Source organism: Crocuta crocuta, unplaced genomic scaffold (assembly GCF_008692635.1).
Source record: "Crocuta crocuta isolate KB4526 unplaced genomic scaffold, BGI_CrCroc_1.0 scaffold84, whole genome shotgun sequence".
Classification (NCBI taxonomy): domain Eukaryota; kingdom Metazoa; phylum Chordata; class Mammalia; order Carnivora; family Hyaenidae; genus Crocuta; species Crocuta crocuta.
In genome coordinates this window covers 4,732,686-4,743,951 of record NW_027530213.1, presented here as the reverse complement: position 1 = coordinate 4,743,951, position 11,266 = coordinate 4,732,686, and positions in this window count along the sequence as shown.

Genomic DNA, 11,266 nt, shown 5'->3' with positions numbered 1-11,266 from the left:
GTTGCTGGGAATTCAGCCATAATGAGATTATCTAAAGCACATAGACAGTGCCTTTCTCTTCTAGATGTGTTTCCAAAATGCCCCCAGCATCTGACACCTCACCCAGGCTAGACTCCTTCTCCAAAGTATGCATGTTGTACATTTTTCAGATACCACATGAGTTACACATGTGTGGTGAGAAAAGGGAGCTTTGATCCTAGAAGCACGTCCCGACAAAAATTTTTCATTCTAAACTTCAGTTAGAACACGGTTAAAAACAAAATTGTAAAAAGGTGTTTCTCCTCGCAATGTTAACCAAATAGAGGTTGATGAAAAAAAAGTTTTGTAAACTGGTCTGAAAGCGTGGGTCACACAACTAAGTTGTGCTGGCACCAATTTACATGAAGAATTACATAAACCTTCAGAGACCATACCGGGCAGTCTTGCTATGGTCTTGGCTGTCAGTATCTTAAGACTTTCTTCATGTTTGGGGCTTTCTACCCACGCATACTGCCCGCCATAATGGCCTATCACTACAGACGCTGAAAATGCCCCCACCCCACTTGATCCTTCCTATACCTGGTGAGGAAGGCTGGTCACATGACCCCCGTGACCAATCAGATGGTTTGGCTGGGTTTTTATGATCCTGGACTGAGTGACCCATCCTTATTTTTCTTCACCACACATCACTTTATTTATATGTTTCCCCATGAATGTAAGGTTCCATGGTGGCAGTAAATTTTGTTCACTGTTATACTCCTAGTATCTAAATAATCCCTGGGTCATAAAAGGAACACAAGAAATTTCTTAAATGAATAAATAAATGGCTGGATAGATGAACGCATGTGCTATACAAGGCAATTTACTACTCCCCTTCCCAGATTATCCTGCGTAGTAAAGAATTTATTTGTGTACTCCCTCATCCAACCATTACCATTGAGAGAAAAACACACTGGGGCAACACAAGACCATTTTACTGTTTTGTGTTAGGATGCATTCACTCCTTCCACTTTGCAACCTATTCACCCAAGCAAAACTCTGCATACTCTTTCCCCTACTAGTGCATACTTAGAAGGATACTTTCAAAAGGGTAGATTATCATCATTTTGATGACTGCAGCTTTCAAATAGGACAAAAGGGAGTATTTAAGAACTGAGTCAGACAAATAGTGCCTTAATATTTTTAAAGGGAAGAGGATTCATAGAATATACAATATTTAACATCAATCTCCTTAAAATCTAGAGTAGAATAACAAAGAGCTATCATAAATTCTGCATATTTCAACACACAGACACCACCCCCATCCCACCTTATATTTTACTCTCCATGCACAATATGCCTAGTTTCCTCCACAATTACCCTATGACGTTTTCCAGAATGATCACCATCATAGATGTCCTCCACTTGATAAACTCCAGGTTGTCTATATCTGTTATAAATTGCAATATTCAGAAATAGAAATAGTATTCTAGATATTAGGAGAACACAAAACCATCAATCACCCTTTTGGTATCAGTGTATATCTACTAAAGTAGCTCATGATTTCATTTTTCTTTTAGCAAATTCTTCACACTGCACATTGAAACTGCTCCCAAGTCAATTGTTCCATACTTTACCTTTTTCACCAGAAGATGAAAATATTGGACCAAGTGTCAAATATAATATATTCATCTAATTTTCCTCTTTCTCCACACCCTTATAAACGACAGAAGAGGTGGGGTTTTTTTTGTTTGTTTGCTTGTTTATTTATTTGAGAGAAATATCCCGCATCAGTGGGGGATAGGCAGAGAAGGAGAGAGAGAATCCCAAACAGGTTCTCCACTGTGAGCACAGAGTCCAACACAGGGTTCGATCTTACAAACCATGAGATCATGACCTAGCTGAGTTCAAGAGTTGGTCACTTAACCAATGGGCCCGGGTGCCCCCAGAAGAGATGGTTTTTAAAATATTAGAGCCATCACAGCTGGGCAAAGCAAGAAACAGTAACCTACACTAACCAGAAATTTTGAGGCAAAAAGCAGAAAGAAAAATCAGACAAGATCAACTCACTGGAGAAAACCACAGGCACTTGTTCAGGAAAAAGCTCCTACAGAGAGGAGTGGTTATACCGCACTCCAAGCTCCAAAACAATGGACCTAGGAAGAAAAGGTTCATGGGCAAAAACAATAGGGGATTAACTGGGCCACTGTCTTTGGAGCAGCCATATCTCTTGGCTTCTCTCTTTTCCACTCCACATCCCACCCTCCACCTTGAACTGAGTGGTAACTAATGGCAGCACATAACACAGGTTAAGGTGATGGATTGGGACACTTATACCTAAGAGGCAACATTCACCTGAAACTATGGTAGAAAGTGGCTTGATGCTCACTAAGCCCATCCTCCTCTTCTTGGACACAAGAAGTCTTAGAAGCCTATATTGTTAGCTTCTGTCAAAGTTAGTTTGAGATCATGTAACTAGTTTCTAGCCCAATGATGGCAATAAAGTGTACCCTTCCAGACCTGGCCATGAAATGTATGCAACCATCCCATTTTTTCCTCTCTAAAAGTAAAGGACACTGTGAAAATCTATGAGGAGCCCCTGGAAGATGACAATACTCCAAGATGGAAAGAGTCAGGATTCAAGATCGGTAGAGAAAAAAAAAAAACAAAAACAAATCTTTATTGAGCTAGTAAGAGTTTGGAGTTATTTCTTACAGCTGACATGAGTTCTCCAACTAATACCATAGCCAAAGTAGCACTCAGAGAAAATGGAGGCGCCACAGGGAGAAAATACCTCACTGGCATCTCCATCTTCTCTATCAGGGCATTGACAGGAAATGGACAGCACACTTGAACCATTGCCAAAAAGATATTCGCAAATGGACTAGTTCAAGAGGTCAAGAGATAGCTGAAGGAACCATCCAGAGATAAAAAGTTCTCAGAGGTTAGCAACAATGGAAAACCATGACCTCCCCCAGTTCTGAAGGGAGAGGAACTGGAGCAGTCACTGAAAAGCAGGAAGAGTTGTAGCCACAAGAGAGGAGTGCCCCATCAAGTCCTGGCCATAGACAGAAAAACATCACCACTGCCAAAACTGGGATGACAAAGGGGAGGGCAGAGGAGAGGGGGGGATCAATACCCAATCTTTCCTTCTTTCCTTGAGACTCAGCTGGAGTATCCCTTTGGCTGAACCAACTGGAAGGCAGTGGGCAAAGGAGCCCAGTAACACAGAGATCAGCCTCCTAAGGCTCAGAGCAAGGGTGATTAGTATAGAACATGGATCTGGGAGATAGACTGAGAAAAACCAAAATACCTTCCCAACAGTTCATTCTGCCCAGCCTCCAGTCTCCAGAGATAAGCACCTGTGATCAGACCTGGCATCCACAGAAGTACAAACAAAACAAAGATGAGCAGACAACAAAGAAAAAAAGATTTAAGGAAAGAGCAGCACCGAGGAAGAACTAATACCAAAGGAAACAGAGTTCATAGAGCACATAGAAGAGGTTTAATGTAAATTTTATGCTTGGGAAATATAAGAATGACTATCATATCCATAAATTAATAATTAATGTGAAAGTTTGAGGAATCTTAGAACTCTAAAAATTAATTCAGAAAGTAAAATACTCACTGGATAAATGGAATTAGAGAAAGTTCATGTTTAAATAGTAACTTGTTGACATGGAAACTAAAGCCAAGGGATTGTTTAAGAATATGTCATCTAAAGGGAAAAAATGAAAATAAAAAAAAATTATAAAGGGATAAAGTAACAATATCCATCTAATGAAAATTCTAGAAATAGAGCACAGAGAAATTTCTAGAAATGGAGAGCAAGCCATGAAGAAACAACAAACAAACAAAACATCCCAGGGCTGAAGAAACATTAATTTTTTTAAATATCCATCACTTGCTAAAAAACCTACCTTCTCTTTGACACACTGTTAATAAAATTCAGAAGTTCGAGGATAAAGAGAAAATCCTAAATGCTTCATAAGAGAATAAAACAGACTACCTAAAATGAATAAACTTCTCCCTGACATTACTTGATGCTAAACAATAGAGTAATACCTTAAAAGTTTTGAAGGGAATTACTTTGAAGCTAGAATCTGATTCCCATCCAAATTAGCACTGAAAATGAAAAACAAAATAAAGGTATTTTCACAGACATTCAAAGATTCACATACAGCCTTTAGTAGATTAGAAAAAAAGGGGAAATTAATTCAAATAGGGAAAGATGTGGGACCCACGAATCAACAAGAAATGGAGAAACCAATAAAACATAGTTTGGAAATATATTTTTTAAATTTTAACAGTAATAGGCAACTAAAATGCCAGAAGATCTCAACATGGGTGTGGTGGGCTCAAGGAATGGAGGGGATGGAGTGAAAATTTGCTAAGGTTCTGGTTGTGCTTGGGATAGGAATGAGAAATAAATTAATTAATTCTAAATAATTAGTTTGGAACTAATATTACAAACATTAATTAACCTAACAATGAGAAAGGGGATATAACTTTAGATAAGAGATTTTATTGAATAAAAGCAAATACTACTATACAAAATTCTTGATGACCTCAATAAGTATGTGATTTTCTACAAAAATATTACTTAATTGAAATTCATCCAAAAAAGGGTAAAAACTGTGGATAGATTAATACCCTTTCAAAAATTGAAAAGGTAGTTAAAGCTGAAATCTTTTTAAAAAACACAGGCATTTTTTATGGTTTCCTGTCTCACATTCAGGTCCTTTATCCATTTTGAGTTTATTTTTGTGTATGGTGTGAGAAAATGATCTAGTTTCATTCTTCTGCATGTTGCTGTCCAGTTCTCCAAACACCAAACCCTAGAGGAGAAAGCAGGAAACAACTTCCTTGACCTCCACCGCAGCAATTTCTTACTTGACACATCCCCAAAGGCAAGGGAATCAAGAGCAAAAATGAACTATTGGGACCTCATCTAGATGAAAAGCTTCTGCACGGCAAAGGAAACAATCCATAAAACTAATAGGCAACCAACAGAATGGGAAAAGATAGTTGCAAATGACATATCAGATAAAGGGTTAATATCCAGAATCTATAAGGAACTCACCAAACTACACGCCCGAAAAACAAACAACCCAGTGAAGAAATGGGCAGAAGATATGAACAGACACTTCTCCAAAGAGGACATCCAGATGGCCAACAGACACATGAAACGATGCTCAGCATCCCTCCTCATCAGGGAAATACAAATCAAAACCACACTGAGATACCACCTCACGCCGGTCAGAGTGGCTAAAATGAGCAAATCAGAGAACTCTAGATGCTGGCGAGGATGTGGAGAAACGGGCACCCTCCTACACTGTTGGTGGGAATGTAAACTGGTACAGCCCCTCTGGAAAACAGTGTGGAGGTTCCTCAGGAAACTAACAATAGAACTCCCCTATGACCCAGCAATAGCACTGCTAGGAATTTACCCAAGGGATACAGAAATGCTGATGCATAGGAGCACATGTACCCCAATGTTCATAGCAGCACTCTCCACAATAGCTAAAACATGGAAAGAGCCTAAGTGTCCATCAACAGATGAATGGATCAAGAAGATGTGGTTTATCTATACCATGGAATACTACATGGCAATGAGAAACAATGAAATCTGGCCATGTGTAGCAACATGGATGGAACTTGAGGGTATTATGCTGAGTGAAATAAGTCAGGCAGAGAAGGACAGATACCGTATGTTTGCACGTATAGGAGGATTAGGAGGAACTTAACGGAAGACTGTGGGGGAGAAGAAGGGGAAAAATAGTGGGGGAGAGAGCGGGAGGCAAAGCATGAGAGACTCTTGAATGCTGAGAACAAACTGAGGGGTGATGGGGTCGGGGGGAGAGGACAGGAGGTGGTGGGCATGGAGGAGGGCACTTGTAGGGATGAGCACTGGGTGTTATATGGAAACCAACTTGACAATAAACTATTTTTAAAATTAAATAAATAAATAATAAAAACACACGCATTATTGACCAAGTACTTTTACAGGGATTTCTATTCTTTGAATCAAGTGATAATCCTTAAGTCATGTATCTATCCCAAAGTATCCAAAAATAGAGAGATTCCAGACTCATTCAACACAGGTAGCATCACTGTGATTCCAAACCCAGACAAGGTTAGCACACACTTTAGTTAAGGGAAGCTATATGAATGGTTACCTATGAATACGTGAACAAAGATTTAAAATACTAAAAAAATATATTAGCAAATCAAATTCAGTAATATATTATTATTTTTTAATCTAGCCAAGCAGAATTCACCTAGAAACATGAAAGGGGTTCAATATCAGGGAATTTATGATGTTATGGTCCACAATAGATCTAAGGACAAAACATTACACTCATTTCAATGCACACCAAAATTTCATTTAGTAAAACTCTATACTATTTCCAAATTAAAAAAAAAAGTAACCTCTTATTACTCTAAGAAAGGATATAAAATCATGTAATTGAAGGGAAAACTCACAGAAAATATCATATTGAATAATGAAAGGTTAGAAAGTTTCTATTAAGATCAAGAACAAGGCAACTATTATAGCTAATATCCGTCATTGTTCTGCATTATAGGTTCCATTTTAAAAGATAGAAAAGTAAAAGAAACAAGAGGTATAAATTGTGGACAAAAAAATAAAAAATAAAAATTTCCCTACATGTAGACAAATCGTGATCCCAAGAGAATTGACCAAAATATTATCACAAATAATATCAGATACAAAATCAGTAGCTTTCTTACATGACAAATTAACAAAGTGAAGACCTCTCAGATTTTCTTCTAATACTTTTGTAGTTTTTATACTGAGTTCCTTAAACCATCTAGAATTCATTTTGGCAGACTATGCTTTCTTTATTTTGTTCTCCTCAGAAAGTGCTCTGTGGATAGCTGTCCAATAGCTGTATGGTTCTCTTGCCCTCAGTCTTGTCTTACCCAGGATTTCAGAGGTTAAACAAATCATATATTATCCAGTTTTAACCCTAATATTGCCAGTTACTATTTGTATGACCTTAGGCTGTTACTACACTCACAGAACCGCAGTCTTTTCATCTACTAAGAGGAGAAAATAATATCTATATCATAGCATTACTAGGAGGATTCAATACGAGAATATATGAAAAGTCACTAGCATGGTATCGGGTGTTATTCTTACTGCTGTGACACAAATCCCTTCAAACTCAATGACTTAAAACAATGATGTGCTGTGCAAATGAACCTGATTCTGAGCAGACCTTTGCAGGGAGAGCCCCTCTCTGCCCCACCTGGGGTAAGCTGGGGAAACTCTGCCAGGGCTGAGCTACCACTTCTAGCATGACTCTCTCACATGGCTGACAAACGTTCTAGCTGTTGGGTCTTTCCAGTGAGGACCTCTCCAGGGGCAATTGAGCTATCTCTCAACACGGTGGCTGGATCCCAAGAATAAGCATCTCAAGAGATGGGAAGTAGGAGTTGCCAGTTTCTTAAGGCTGAAGCCTGAAAATTGGCACAGCGATCCTTCACCATACTCTATCAGTCAGGAACAGAGCCCAGGTTCAGTCTACCCCCGGCCACATATTATTCACATCCCTCACCTTGCAATATACACTTCCCCATCCAGACCTGCCAAAACTTTCATCCCTCTAAGTCACGTCCAAGTGTAAGCAAAGCTCCCTGAATGTGGCTCTCTGTATACACCTGGAGTACTGTTCATCACCATCTGAACACTGTGGACTGAGACACATTTATCTTCAGCCCCACACGAACACATACACTCCACACACAACAGGGCAAGTACTGGATACCCACAATGGATGCTCCCGTTACAAACAGGAGAACCAGCTGGGGCGCCTGGGGGGCTCAGTCAGTTAAGGTAAGCGTCCGACTTCTGCTCAGGTCATGATCTCATGGTTCATGAATCCCAGTCCCGCATCAGGCTCTATGCTGACAGCTCAGAGCCTGGAGCCTGATTTGGATCCTGTGTCTGTCTGTCTGTCTCTCTCTCTCTCTCTGTGTCTCTCTCCCTCTCTGCTCCTCCCCCTCTCATGCTCTGTCTCTCTATCTCTCTATCTCTGATTTGGATCCTGTGTCTGTCTGTCTCTCTATCTCTCTCTCTGTCTCTCTCTCTCTGCTCCTCCCCCTCTCATGCTCTGTCTCTGTCTCTGTCTCTCAAAAATAAATGAACATTTAAAAAAAAGAAAGAAAAAGCAAAACAAAAACAAACAGACAAAAATAAATCAGACAACCAGAGACACACAGTCAGCAATGGTCCAAAGCAGTCCTGTGCCCCAGCTGCAGAGATGATGCAAGTTTCCTTCTAGGGCCCTGTACTATCCAGTGGCTCTTGGTTGCACCCTCTGGGCTCTTCTCTCTGCCCCTGAGCATTCTTCCTTTTCCATAAGAACACTTGGTTGGTGATTCTGCAGCCTGCTTGGCCTACTTCCTGCCCACAGAAGTGAGGGCTCTGCTTCTGCTTCTTTTAATCCATTCTGGTGGTGTTTCCAGTCAATAAGTGTTTACAGTCAATAAAGTGCTCACAGTCAATAAATAGAGTCCATTATTTTTCCTGCTATTAATAACATGAGTAAAAATATAAAGAGGCCTTACCAAACAGCCAATACTTACCAGTAATTTTGGAGGACAGAATTAAATAGGTAAACCCAACAAAATGAAATTTAGGAAGGGTACAGAAAATTCCTGCATTTAGACTTTAGAAATCAATTTTATAATTACAGGATGGGGAAGTTTTCATTTGCTGGCATGCTTGTCTCCTCCACTAAGCTGTAAGCCTTTTACAGGAGAAAATTGAGGGGATTTAGTTGACAGCAAGCTCACAATGAAACAAAAGCATGAACAGACACACTCTGTAAGTGGCATCCAGACAATGTAGCTTATGATCAGGATGGTGAGGAAATAAAACCACATCACAGGAGTAACTTTGAAGAAGATGAGTGACTTCGGCTGAAGAAGAGAAATCCCTGGGGGGAGGGGGAGAGTGGGATATCAGTTTCCTATGTCTGTAAGGCTGTCACGTAAAACAGGAAGTGAACTTAGCCCCAGAGGACAGAATTCATGCTCTCAACCTCAGTTCCCTGTTGGCATTACATGAAGAGTTTGAAGTAATAGGGAGGCCAATGCCCTCCCCAGAACAATTCTATCATCATCCATAAAGATTCTGTAAAATCCACCAGGTGATTATGCTGGACTGCCATGATTGTGCACATTGGACCTGGAGCAAACATCAGCGAAGGAGCTGACTCATGAAGCATTGGCTTGCCCATTACCAGGAACATTCAAGCAAGGCTGGGGACAGTCAGTCACTATTACTAGTGCAGAGAGGTCTTGCATCAAGTGAGAGAGCAGATGATCTTTCAGACCCACTCCAAGACTACGGATTCAAGTGTGGAGAATGATTCAATCCCATCGAATAACAGAAAAGGAGTCAGAGATTCCTCATTGGTGATGGAGCTGTGCTGTGCCCAGATGTTCCACCCATAGTTCTATTCCTCCCCAGCCTCCTGGGACAGACAACTGCAGCCCCTTCTCTCCATAATGGTGGGGGGCTCTTGGAGTGGACGTCTTTGCCCAAATGGACAGTTTGAGTCAAAGAATAACCTGTTTGTAATGGTTAAGAAAATAACCATTTGAGTTGGAGGTGGGGGTGGGTGGAAGGAAGTGGTACTTAAGCCCATGACCTGGATATTTTTAAAAATTTAAATTCAAGTTAATTAACACACAGTGTGGTATTGGTTTCAGGAGTAGAACCTGGTGATTCATCACTTACATATAATACCCAGTGATCATCCCAACAAGTGCCCTCCTTAATGAATTCCCATCCCCCAACCCATCTCCTCTCCAGCAACAGTTTGTTCTCTGTAGTTAAGAGTCTCTTATGGTTTGCCTCCCTCTCTATTTTTATCTTATTTTTCCTGCCCTATGTTCATCTGTCGTGTTTGTTAGATTCCATGTATGAATGAAATCATATATCTTTCTCTGCTTGACTTATTTCACTCAGCATAATACACATCCATATAGTTCCATTTGCATTGTTGCAAATGGCAAGATTTCATTCTTTTTTTCTGAGTATTTTAATTTGAAAGTTTATGACCTTCTTTCCGCAAGGAGGCTCTCCCATCTCCCCCACTTCTACCCACTGAGTCTTCAACCCAACTCCAGCCCTTTCTATCAAACTAAAATGCTCTGCTTTTTGGACTCACATTCCCTTCAAATTTGTGCAGATAGCTAGTGTTTCCCAACATTTGCTGCCAGTAAGGCAACGTCCCCATGACATATTTAGTTCTTATAAGTATAAATCAGAGCCTGGAGCCTCAAAACCTGATTCTCTGCCCCTCTCTTAACTCTCTCCAGTTCCGTTTCTACACCTTTCTGTTACTGAAGTGCACAAACTCATTAAAACACCCCAGCTGTATTACCAGCAGCCTGGAATAAGAAATAAGCCATACTGATCATACTCCTCTGGCAAGATTGTGTTTCACAAACAAAATCCTTCCTCATTTTCTTATGCTCCCACCACGAACAGAGACCACAGCAGCTGCATGTTGCACAAGCCAAAGCAGATATGTAGCATATATCAGGTGACTGTGTTGCCTTTCCACATGACATCTTTGTTATTTTGCAGCTACACATCTCCTTCACACTGGGCATTGACCAAGACGGGTGGTCAGAAAGAGAGATTTTCTTGTAATGTGAATGCAGATTAAAGAGGGAAAAATTGTTATAAATCACAGCACTGTCTTCTGAAGGCCAAGTGCACATTATAAAACTTGCCCAGTTCATTTCAAGCAACTGTTTCGTTCGTCAATGCTTTATTTGTAAAAGCAAATGCTTGGCCTTACAAAACATCTATTCAAACATCAGTGACTCAGAATTCTGGGACTTTCCTGCTTGTCTGGGAATTATGTTTATGATACAAATGCCTAGTTAATAAAAGCCTGCCTTCCACGCGTCAAAGACCTTTACGATCCTAAAGAAAGAAGGGGAAAAAAGGGCTGTATTGGCTGCTTTCCTTTGTTCTTCTTTTGCTGAGTTAATGACATTTGTGAGGTTTCCTTGTACTTGAAAATAACCAACCAGAGAATTTTTAGGGCTGTGAAACTACTCTGTGTCCACTATAATGCTGGATACATGTCATTATACATTTGTCCAAACCCACAGAATGCACACCACCCAGAGTGAGCCCTAAGGTAAACTATGGACTCTGGGCGATAATGGTGTGTCAATGTAAGTTCACCAACTGTAACAAATGTGTCATTCTGTTGAGGGATATTCCTAATGGGGCAGGCAGTGCCTGGGGGGGGGG